This window comes from Pinus tabuliformis, chromosome 9 (assembly GCF_031772625.1).
Source record: "Pinus tabuliformis cultivar Carrire ecotype Pingquan chromosome 9, CPIR1, whole genome shotgun sequence".
In the NCBI taxonomy this organism is placed as follows: domain Eukaryota; kingdom Viridiplantae; phylum Streptophyta; class Pinopsida; order Pinales; family Pinaceae; genus Pinus; species Pinus tabuliformis.
The window spans coordinates 1,951,588,666-1,951,600,934 of record NC_142307.1 but is presented as its reverse complement, the minus strand read 5'-3'; positions in this window follow the sequence as shown (position 1 = coordinate 1,951,600,934).

The following is a 12,269-nucleotide window of genomic DNA, read 5'->3' as shown; positions in this document are numbered from 1 at the left end:
ATTGCGGTTGGGCCACCTCGGGAGCTAAAGTTGATGCGATGGGTTGCGGTGATGGCCCGAAATCCTGATGAGGGAGCAGGAGTTGTCCGATTTCTTGTGGGTTACTTTCACTGGTTGGAGGACCAGGTCTTTGCGATCCAGGATTTTCCGTATGCCGGAGTGGATTTTCGCGGTGATCCGGACATGGTTCTTCCACAGGGAGAACAATGGGACGACAGAGGTACTTCATTTTTCACAAGTTTTTAAATTATCTATTTTTTTTTTGTTTTTATATATCGTCTCAAAACTGACAGTAAAAATTTTCAAAATGCAGATGTGGGTCCACGGCGTCCAGCAAATCTCCAGCCTTTCGAGAGGAGACAACCAGTTGCACCGGCACCGGTCCCACAAGATGCGGCTGCAGAGACCTTAGCTGAGTTGGAGCAGGATCTAGAGTGTCTGACGGCGGATATACCAGAGACTACTATAGATGATATTCCTATCAGACTTCAGCGCTATGTAGTCGCAGTCCCAGGACCTTTTAGGAGGTTCTTATGTAGGGTATCCCGTGCAGTGGTGTCGTATAGGGAGCACCACCAATGATTGGATGGTCACTTTTGTAGACACATGTGACATTTTGGTTTTTTGTACTTATCACTTTTGCCGATCATAAGGTATTTTGCAACCTATGATCGAAGACGATGTATTTTTGACACACTCCTATCTATATATATCATTATTACTGGCTTATCTTGTTAAACATGTGTGATTAAATGTTAATGTTTTTAAATTTACATGTATGATTATCGCAAATGTCTGTCTAACATTCGAGAAGCAATTGCATCTGCTAATGTATTAAAAGACCTTGGAATATGTTGATATTCGATGTAATCAAATTCACGTTCCAAAAGACGCACTCTCAAAAATAACCTTAATAACACTGGATTTCTAATGGCATAAACTCTATTAAGCTGTAATACAACGAGTTCAGAATCTAATCTCACTATCAAACTCAGAATCCCAAATGAAATGGATTCAGATAATAACTCAATCACTGCACTGTATTCTACAATTTTGATTGTTGTTTGACCGAGGCTCACCCCATGCATAGAAACTAACTCGTCAGAGGGCGAATAGATAACCCAAGCTACGGAAGAGATATTCCGTGTACTACGACAAGCACCATCAGCAAATCCAATATACGTTTGGAGAGGCATCGACATCTGCAATCATCAAGGGTAAAACCAGGATAAGCAGAATAACGACGAAAAACACACTTTCTAAGCTAAGCACACTGTCTATACTAACAAACACAATAGCTAGAAAGAAAAATTAACCTAACTAACCTAACAAAAATCTTCACACCCATCATTTAAGCATAGTACCTCTTTAGGTAAAGTCCATTTCAGGGTTTACCCAAAGAGTCCCCATCAAAGTCAACCAGCTCATAGGGCCCTTTTGCTAGCTTTCGCTTAACAAAGTAGGGCCCATGCCACATAGGAAAGAATTTTCCAGCACCTAATTTATCGTTAGCTTGATCATACAATAGCACTAGGTCTCCTTCCGAAAAATTTCGAGGGGCCACATTTCGATCATACTGAGCTTTCATTCGTTTTGCATGAGTCTCGATTGCTAGTGCAGCATCACGTCGAGTCTCATCTAATTGAGCTAAGTATAATAAACACCTCTCCTCTTCGGAAGTAGCTAGAAGTAATTCGACAGCCATTTGAAGTGATGGGATTTCGCATTCAATGGGCAGCACGGCTTCCAAACCATAAACTAGTTGGAAAGGAGTGAACCCTGTTGATGTTTTCACTGAAGTTCAATATGCCCAAAGCGCGGAAAATAACATGTTGTGCCAATTCGACCGATGAATCCCAATGATTCGTCGGATCATGATAACCAAAACTTTGTTGATGGACTCAACCAGACCGTTGGCTTGTGGATAATAAGGAGTTGAGCTATCGTGACGCAAACCAAGCTGGCTTGTAAGTTCTGTCATCATAATGTTTCGAAAATGGCGCCCATGGTCAGTGATTATCGCTTGTGGGACACCAAACCTAGCAATAATGTGATTGAATACGAAAATTGCAGCTGTTTTGCCGTCTGCCTCGAATGTAGGCATCGCCTCGGCCCACTTAGTAAAATAATCAACCGCAAGGATGATATACGCATGCCCCCCGGCCGAGTGAGGGTTACATGTAATAAAGTCGATACCCCATTTGGCAAAAGGACCAACAGCAATTATAGGGTGGAGAGGAGCTGGTGGTGCGCGCATCTTGCGATCAAACACTTGACAGTTGTGGCATTTTCAGACCGCAATGATACAATCTTTAAACATGGACGGCCAGAAATAGCCAGCACGCAACACCTTCTAAGCTGTGGCATACCCAGACATATGACCGCCACACGCCCCAGAGTGACAGTCATTCAAAACCCTTTCTGCCTCTTCGTGAGTTAAGCAACGTCGGAAAACCAAGTCTGCCCCACGGCGATAAAGAGTATCTCCAATAATTTTGTATTGTTGGGACTGGAATCGAATTTTCCGACATTCTGACTTTGAAGCTTCGGGCCGAAAGGATTGGGTTTGGAGATAGATGATTATATCCCCATACCACGGATCTAAAGTGCTGATGAGAAACAAAGATTCGTCCGCAATGGGTTCCTCTGCCACAGTTTCCGTGTCAGCACGCGGGAAATCACACATCAACTCTGCAAAGACTAAAGATTTCTTAGACTTAGATTTTTCAAACTCTAAGTCGAACTCTTGCAGGATAACGATCCATTTAGAGTACTTGCCCCCTAGCAATTGTTTAGTCAAAATGTAGATCATAGGGTTGCAATCCGAAATGACTGTAGATTTACGGAGAAGAATGTAATGACGAAAACGTTGGATAGCCTGAACGGCTGCCAGGGCCAATTTCTCCACATGTGAATATTTTAGCTCAGTGGGATTTAATGTCCTACTAAGATAATATATCACATGTTTCGTTGCGAATTCGTCTTCCTGAACTAACACCATCCCAATAGTGGAATGAGAGGCAGCGAGGTACAAAAAGTAGTCTTGGTCGTAGTTGGGAGGATGCAACAATGGTGCATGGGTCAACGCGTGTTTAAGTGCATCAAAAGATTGTTGAGCTATCTCATCCCAAGAGAATTGAGCGTTCTGTTTCAACAACCGTGTAAAACCTTTTGTAACCTCGGCGTAGTTAGGAATGAATCGGCGTAGAAAGTTTGCTTTCCCCTGCAAACTTTGGAGTTGGCGAAGACTCGAAAGGGGAGGCAATTTGATGATAGCTTCTACCTTCGAGGGATCGACGCGAATGCCGGCTTTTGAAACTACAAATCCCAGCAATCGTCCCACTTCTATACAGAAGACACATTTGTGTGGGTTCAAACGTATACGCTAATGCCTACACCTCATGAAAATTGCTCGTAAATGGACAAGGTGATCAGCTCGATGTAATGAATGAGCAGGCAAATCATCGAGGTACGGTTGCACAATGTGTTTGATGTCATGAAACGCATAAGACATTGCCCTTTGAAAAGTGGCTCCGACATTCTTAAGCCCAAAAGGTAATTTGCAATAAGCAAATGTCCCCCATGGACAAATGAAAGCCGTTTTTGGTTGATCAGCAGGTAGAATATTGATTTGATTGTAACCGGAAAAACCGTTCATAAAGGAAAATATTTCACTGTCGGCACAATCATCAATTATTTGATCGATATAGGGTGTTGGATAGTTGTCTTTGGGACAAGCACGATTGATAACCCTATAGTCGATACATATTCTTATTGTTCCTTGTTTTTTGTTAACCGGAACAATATTCGATACCCAATCCGTTAAGGGGATCGGATAAATGAAACCTGCTTTCAACAGCTTCTCGACTTCTACTTTAATTGCAGCCGCTTTTCGAGGGTGAATCTGACGCAAATGTTGCCAAATGGGTTTAGCGTCCGGGTAAGTCTTAATCTCATGGACAACAATTGCGGGATCAATTCCTGGCATTTCCTCATAGGACCAGGCAAACACGTCGCAGAATTCTTGAAATAGGGCCTTGTATGTTTGAATCTCGTCATCTGAACATGAGGCACCTATATGAATGTTTTCAATAATTCCGGGCTTGACTGAAATGTCAATGGGAACAGTGCGAGAGATGTTTCCCAAATTCAGCTCTGAATCAGGATGTTTCATTGGATTCTGAGCTTCTTTGACATATTCAGCTGTAAAAACTGATGAGAAATCATTTTCAAAGCAATCATCCTCAGGTAAAAACGAAGATCTATGATGGAGATCTTCCCATGGTAAATCGTCTACACACAGGACTTCACAAAGTTGTTCGTCAGATGACACAACTTCGGGAAACGCTATTAACTCCGAGGTTGAAGTGAAAAGTGATTCCTCACGGACCACATTCATTTGGTCGATTTTGGTTGAACGCGAGTCGGTAAAAGACTGCACGGCTTTGTAAGCAATTTCATACGTACTCAAAGGCATAGCATCACCAAATGAGTCTATTTCAGATTCGGAAGGAACGATCCAAGGATCGTCGTAAACAATGGTATCTGATGTAATCATATGAATAGATGCGAACGAAGACATGGCGTTGATTGGACGAAAAGGAAAAGTTCCCAGTAAACCGGCATCCTTAACTAATCCTACACCAACATCCTTATAAGGGATAGTCGTTTTACCGACATGTTGGATACTCTCTGAAGAGGCTGGGTCGGATGAAAAATAAGCCAGCTGGTCTATGGTCACGATCTTGCCATTATGTGGAAATTTTATTACTCTGAAGACCGATGAGACGACCGTTGTCATAGCGTAAGACCAACTTCGACCCAAGAGAAGGTTGTAGTCTAGAGGGGCATCAACCACCTCCACATCCAGACTAACGGTTTTTCCTTCAACCCCTATAGGCAAATCCTGTAGAATGCCAAACGGATGGAACCTACGGCCATCAAAGGCCTTAAGAATTGTCGGGGATTGATTAAGTGAAGGAGAACCAAGCGATCTCCAACACTGAATCGACATAATACACGTGGAAGCTCCCTCATCAATTACAGTCCGATGAATAGGCCTGTTTTTTACTATCACTGGAATCTGGAAAGCCATCTGATGAGGTAAACGCGGTGTACTATTTTCTAGATCAAAGATTATCAGGTTCGGGTCCTGAACATCAACAACTCCTATAGCCGACAAAAGTAATTTTCGTTGTGCTGGGCATGATTGCAGCACTTCTAAAGCCGACATTGCTGAAGGTGAAACAGCTAAATCCTCAACAATATTGTAATTCTAGGCCGCTCTCGCATGTGGATTGAAAGCAGACCTTCGAAGTACACCCTTGGTGGGCGGTTTAATTACTAAGTCAGGATTAGGTTTCTCGATCTGTAGTGGATCGGAACCGGGAGCTGAGGTTGATGGATTTGACTGAGAAGATTCTGCTTCTTTCGATCCATCAACAGGACTTTTACTACCATAATCGTGTGATCGAGTCGCAATCCTTACATGAGACATCATCAATATGGGTTCTTCGACGGCACTCGAGGAAGAACCTATCATTTTGCTATCTTTCGGAAATGGATCCTTCAAGACAGTAGGAATTTGGGAACCTTTGACTAGTTTCGCAACCTCGACCCGATGAGGGCAATCTCTTGTAAAATGATCTTCTTCACAAATAAGACAAGGATAACGGGGCTTGCGCTTTTCGTCATTGGTTTCCGACTTTTTTGTTTTCTCCTTTGGAGCTTTGTCTGCTTTATTCTTCTTCTTGCCTTTCTTCTTCCCACCGTTTTTTGATTTAGCCGTAGATGACTCTACAGCGTGAATATCAGCGGAAACTTCAGCAGAAGACTCTCCTGTCGGGGAGTCTGGTAAGGTGATAATGGGCGAAGAATTATTTGAAGACTTCTTCTTGCTTTTAGTATTCACCGTACCAATCATGCCATTAGCAGCATGAGATACCGAAGGAGCAGCAGTGATTTGATTCGACTTTAGAAGATCTGGGATCTTTTCGTGTAACGTACCCGACTGAGTATAAACTAAGTCAAGGTACTGCGCTTGAGCAATGACTTGCTCTTCAGTAACTACTCCGGCCTTAGCGACGTCTTCAGTAATCTTCGGTAATAATGATTTAACAAACTATTCAGCTAAGATTTGGTCCGGGATAAAAACTTTCACTAAACGCCTTCGACGTCTCCATTCATGAATATGGTCGGAAATATAAGTGGACGTCGATTATTTTAATGAAGTTAATAACTCGGTGCCATTATCATATCTGACCGGCAACTGAAAATGTGTTAAGAACGAGGTAGCTAACTGACTAAAATTATAAAAAGAGGCCCGTGGTAACTCAATATACCACTTGGCCGCGAGACCAATGAGTGTATGCTGAAAAAGACGTAAACGGATCAAATCATCTGAGATAGAATTTGAAGCACACCAGAGGTGGTAATTCATCACGTGATTTGATGGATCCTCTCCAGACTTACCTTCAAACTTGGGTATATCACTGTGAAAATTATTTGGCATTGGCAGCCAGAACGGAAGATAATTTATTGGATCGTTTGTTAGGCGCGTCAAGTCTGGTAAATCCAAATTTGCGATAAACGGCAATTGCCGATTAGGATCCCTAAAACTTTGAGTCACAAGACCAGTCCCAGGAGGAGGATATCCAGGATAACTTGGAACAGGAATCGAATTCGGGATATTGTATCCTCCCGAAAAACCAGGATTAACCGGACCGTACTGGGGTTGTTGTGGCTATTGATAAGTGTACCCAGGATACGGTTGATACTGGTAAACTGGTTGTTGGACAGCAGGCCCGTATTGGTACTGTCCCTGGTACGGTTGATAAACAAATTGTGGTTGAGTAGTAACAACCGTACTTAAACCTGGCTGCCCCACAGGCATCTGAACCGTAGTTTGAATCGTAGATCCAGACAATGGTAAAGATGTCTGTGGAGTAGTGGCAGAGACAGTAGAAACCGGAGTTGTCGATACTCCAGAAGTAGGTGTGGTGGAAGGAACAGATGTTGCGGTAGTTGCAGGAGTCGTTTGAGATGGAGTACTAGGTGCAATTGGCGACTGAGTAACTACCGAAGGTACAGAAGTTTGAACGTTAGACTGGACTGGTTGCTGGGGTTGACCAGAAACCACAGGTTGTCCAGTTTGGGATGACAACTGTACGCTTGGCTACAACACTTGTTGAACTTGCGATGGATCCCACACTACGTTCATTCCGGGGTATTGACCCATGATAGGTTGAGGATATTGAGATCCATAACCGGATTGAGGATAGGATTGATAATTGAAAGGTATATTTCCCGTACCTTGAACATAAGATTGACTTTGAGATGGTTGATAACCTTGACTCGAGTACTGACCTTGGGGTAGATACCCTTGAGGTAAGTACTGATATTGGGGTTGACCTTGAGGCATATATTGATACTGAGGTTGACCCTGGGGTACATATTGTGGCTGGGGTTGACCTTGAGGAATGTATTGTACCATGGGTACATACTGTCCTTGAGGTTGCCCCCCAGGCGTTAATTGAGGCTGCCCCCCAGGCGGTAATTGACCACCTTGAGGTTGAGAACCGTGAATCGAACCTGACATCATATAAATGTCTCGTACACCCAACGGTTTATTACCATTGTTTCCAGCTAATGACCCATGTCCAATGGGTTGAGGAGATGCTCCTGCAAAAGTACCAGAAAGTGATTGATAGCCAGCAGGAACAGAAGGACCACCATACAAGAAAGATTCAGGGGGTTGAGTAAACACGGACGACTGACTAGACATATTTACAGGAGTATAAATACCTCCGGGTGGATAAGGAGTACGAGGTGGAGAAAAACTTATCCCTGAGTTGTCTAAGTAATTAGTTAACGAAAGATACCAAGTAGTACTTCTAGGTGGACTGTAAAAGATATATTCACGCTCTCTTAGATCAATAGTAGGTTGATCTTCAAGAATAGGGCCGCCTAGCTCTTCTTCTGGAGCAAGTTCTTCAATAGCTATCAAACCAGAAGGAAGATTTTCGGTGATGACTCTTTCTACCCTAGGTGAATCAGGAACACTAGAAGTTGGAGTAACAGGTTCAGATATTTCAGGTTCTTCGCCTATATCACTAGTAGATGAAAAACTACCAGCAAGCTCGGAAACTGCAATAGCTTCAGGATTATAACCTGTTTCTAGACTTTGGTAATCTGGATGGACTACCAACGAAGACTCTCCTTCTTCAGGTGAACCTACTCTACTGCCACCAAGAGGAGTTACAAGGACTTTCAAACCTTCGTAATGACTCGGGACGTCTTGAGGAGGCTCTCCCCGAAGTCTACGCGATTTCCTCAACAAATCGGCCACAGTAACAATCTCAGGAGATTGGCTGTTATAGACATTTTTGTGCCTTACAGCATTGAGCATGAAATGTCCATAATCTAAGGGATCCAAAGTCCCTAAACATGTTGTTCCTACCCCCAGAGGAACAAGGCTAACAAACCACAGCAATTCACAGAAGTTCTCCACCTGAAACTGCTCAAAAACAAGTCAATTCAGGATCATGTCAACTACTCCACTGACCATCTGCGCTGAATGTCAATGGCTCCACTGGCTACCTGTGCTGAATGTCAACTCCAACACTGGCTACCTGCACTGAGCGAGATTGGACATGTGGCAGACTCATTCCTCAAGGTGTCAGAACCCAGGAAGCTTCCAAAATGACACTTGCCTCAAGGAATTCGACTGGTGATGAGTAAGAGGTTCCAAATCTCCAAGTGGAAGCAAGAACCTCCAAGTGGAATCAAGAACTGATAGAGGGAGAGGACACTAGTCAGATCTCAAGCTGACTCATCCTCTCTCCAAAACATCTATATATAGATCTCTCCTCCATGAGATCTAGAGGCTGGAATTTTGTTATTGCAAAGAATTGCTGTTGGTTTGAGACTGGAATCATTGGGTGCTTAATGCTTTGAAGGGAGGTGAAGATAGGAATTCCATTCTGCTGGGAAGGAGATGCTGGATTGGAGCCCTCTGGGTTGTATCTCTTCCTGAACCTTGTTATTTATCAATAAAGCTATCTTGGTTTTCTCCTATATGCTGATGTATCTTTGATGTATGATTGCATTAGTGTATTTGATTTACTTCTAATCCTGAATCATTTATGAATATGAATATTTGCCTTTGTGTTGTGTTCTTCTCTTGTCGCAAGTAGCTGTTCTCTTGTGATCTCGCAGGAATCTGTTGAAGCTGGGTGAGCGAGGAGGCAAGTAGCTGTGAACACCCAAAGAGAAGAGGATCTAGATCGAGGGACAAACGGAAGACACCGGTAAGTCTACTTATCTCTCCTCTTTCACATTTCATAAAGGAAGAAACCAGAATAGCTGTCTCTGTTTGTTGCTAAGGCACTGTCACACCTTAGGTGGATAGGATCGTCCTGCATAGGCATTTTTCCCCACAACAAATTGGCGACTCCGCTGGGGAGATTTGTTTTAGTCATTTTATTTGTGTTTCTATCATTGTATGTTTCATAGACTCAACAGCAACAATCGAACTGCTTCTGCAAAGTAGACTGTTGCTGCCTTGATCCTTCACTGGATTTTGTCTATGATCTAAACAATGAACTCACAAATGATTTTATGATCCTTTGTGATAGATCTTAGTACCCTCTCAAAGCATCCCTTTGATTATACCTTGCTTGTGTTTCTGATTTGGCCTGAAACTGTTGATTTTTGAGCAATCTGTGACCCAGAACCCAGTGAGAAACGAGATTTTCTCCTTTAGCGCAACTGATGTGAAGACAGTCTGCATTTCAACGCAGGTCCCGTGAAGGCTACCTGCGCTGAATGTCAGATCCAGAGTGTTGAGGTTGCGTTGAACCAGTGTGGCCTTGTGCAGCTGGGGTTCTCTGCTCTCTATTGCCCTGTTTTGATCTCTGTTTTTGCAGCCTTTAACCAACATAGGTACCAGTCTGATATCCCCTTTTCTTTGCTTGAATTCCGCCTCCTTTTGTACAAAAAGACTGTGAGTGTTTTTATGTGTTTTTGGCGTCATTTACAGTTTTCCTTTGCATGAGTGAAATAATCATCCTGTAGCCCTTGATTCAGATCTGTTGATTGTGATCTTAGGAGAGAGTTCATTGGTTGTTTGCAGTTGATTATACATTTGCTTTTGCTTATTGGTTTGAGTTTGTCTCTTTTAAGTGTCGAAACAAGTATTCATTTCGAAAGTCGCAAAGTGTTGTAATCTCTTCTACCCTTGTTGATTTCGAAAAAGTAAACTTGTTTGTACTTGTCATTTAAAAGCAAATTCAAAGTTGTACAAAAAGCTTTCTTTGTAGGCATCAATACTAAGAAAGCGGAAAACAAACACCTGCATTGTGCATTTGCATTTTGATAAGTTTGCATGCTTGATTTAGGAAGAGTGCATTAGAGTGTGCTGATTGCTCTTTGAGAAAAGATGGTGTCTTTCTTTTCCCTTAGTAGCTAGGATTTTCAAAGTTGAAAAGATTATAAAGCTTGCTTATCATCTTAAACTGCATTTAGGAATTGTACCATACATCTCGTGGTGATCCTGAAAGGCAAACTTCTAAAAAAGATCAACTTAAAATAAACTGAATGAACCTAACAACGCTTTGCAACATAACGCACAACATAGAGGTCTAGGCTAGAGACGTGTTCCGGCGTCGTTAAGCCTGGTGACTGTCAATCTCGTGGAAGGTGGGTGATTCCTCCTGAGGGACGATAGCGCCAGTACGGATTGTGCTCCCACGTACCGTCGCGTATATATTGGGAGACCCCTATAGGAATTTAACCTTTATCCTTAGGAAGCCGTGTCGGCCGCCCTACTGATCGCAATGCACTGAACACAACATTCAGGAAGATTGACTGCCCGTACCTTAAAAAGTATTCTGAGGTTTTGCGAAAAGTTTGGCACACCCTCTGCCTAGAACTCCAGAGCAGTTTCTTTTGGCCTTTTTCAGACTCTATAACAGAAAAAGTCCATCCGAGCATTTGTCACTTCGGGCTCGTTAAAACATCGAAGGAGACTAGAGTCATCTTTAGCTTTTTCTCGACTCTTTAAAAGTGAAAAAGCAAGTTGTGTCTAAAGCGTCGTTAACAATTTATTTTAAACGGAACAATCACCCTTTATTCCCGCGTTGGTCTTTAGGTTGAAAAGATGGAGCACACCAACCAAGGAATTCCCCTTGGTGGAAATCATAGTCCCTTCTCCTCTTGGGGAGATGTTGATGCGCCCCACATGGCCACATTGTCTCTTCCAGGACTGACAATTGGCCTACCAGTTTGGCTCTTTTTAACCAATGTCGTTCAGAACACCACTATTCCTGAACAGTCGAGTCAACAGTTAGATCAGACAAGAGTTGCCCACCAGCCTTCCACTTCATCTTCCTCTCCTCTTCGCTTGATGGAACTGGTAGAACAAAAAACCGAGTTCCTAAGGAGAAGAAGGAGAAGAAGAAGAAAGAGAAGAAGAAGAAGGAGCCTAAGGCGACTGGGGGCAAACAAGTGTCATCTGACAAAAATCCACACACAACACTCACTAGGCCTAAATCGCCATGTGTCATATGCAAGGGGGACCACTTCCACAGAGATTGTCCCTGTATCCCTCGGATACTAAGGGACTGGTCCCCCCGTTTGCACAATTCAGTAGCATCGACCTCTGATAGCCATGTTGACTGCTCACCGTCAACTAGTGGGAGTGAAGCCATAGGACGGAGAGGGAGAGCTAAATTTCCCTGTAGACTGTGTGAAGGCGATCATGCCATCCACCGTTGTCCCTTCTTAGACGAGGCAAAAAGAGTTCTGGAAGATCGCCCGATTTTACGAGCGCAACTTCCTCCTGGATATCAAAAACTCTTGCCAAGTCCCTCGCTAGTTGAGAACCCGACTGACCCGCCCAGGTGGTCAGACGAAGCACCTGTCATTGAAGATGAACCGTCTGAATCCATACCTGACGAAAATCTAAAGGTTGAAACGGCAGTTGACCCGGTTTTGCCTTCAGAGGCTCCATCTTCGAATGATACCATCACAGAGGAGAATAAAGACGACACCGTCCAAATTCTCTTCATCAACACTGACTCTGATGAACAAGGGGGCAATGCCACCATTCCTTTATCGCAGGAAGGAAGTTCGTCAGAGCGATATCCGGCCGTCTATTCGGTCCCACCACCAAGCAACCTAGTTGTCTCGTTCGACTGGAACCAACTAGGCAGACCCCGGTTGCCAGCCAGTATACCATTCAGAATTATTGTCCAAATATACAGAATGGT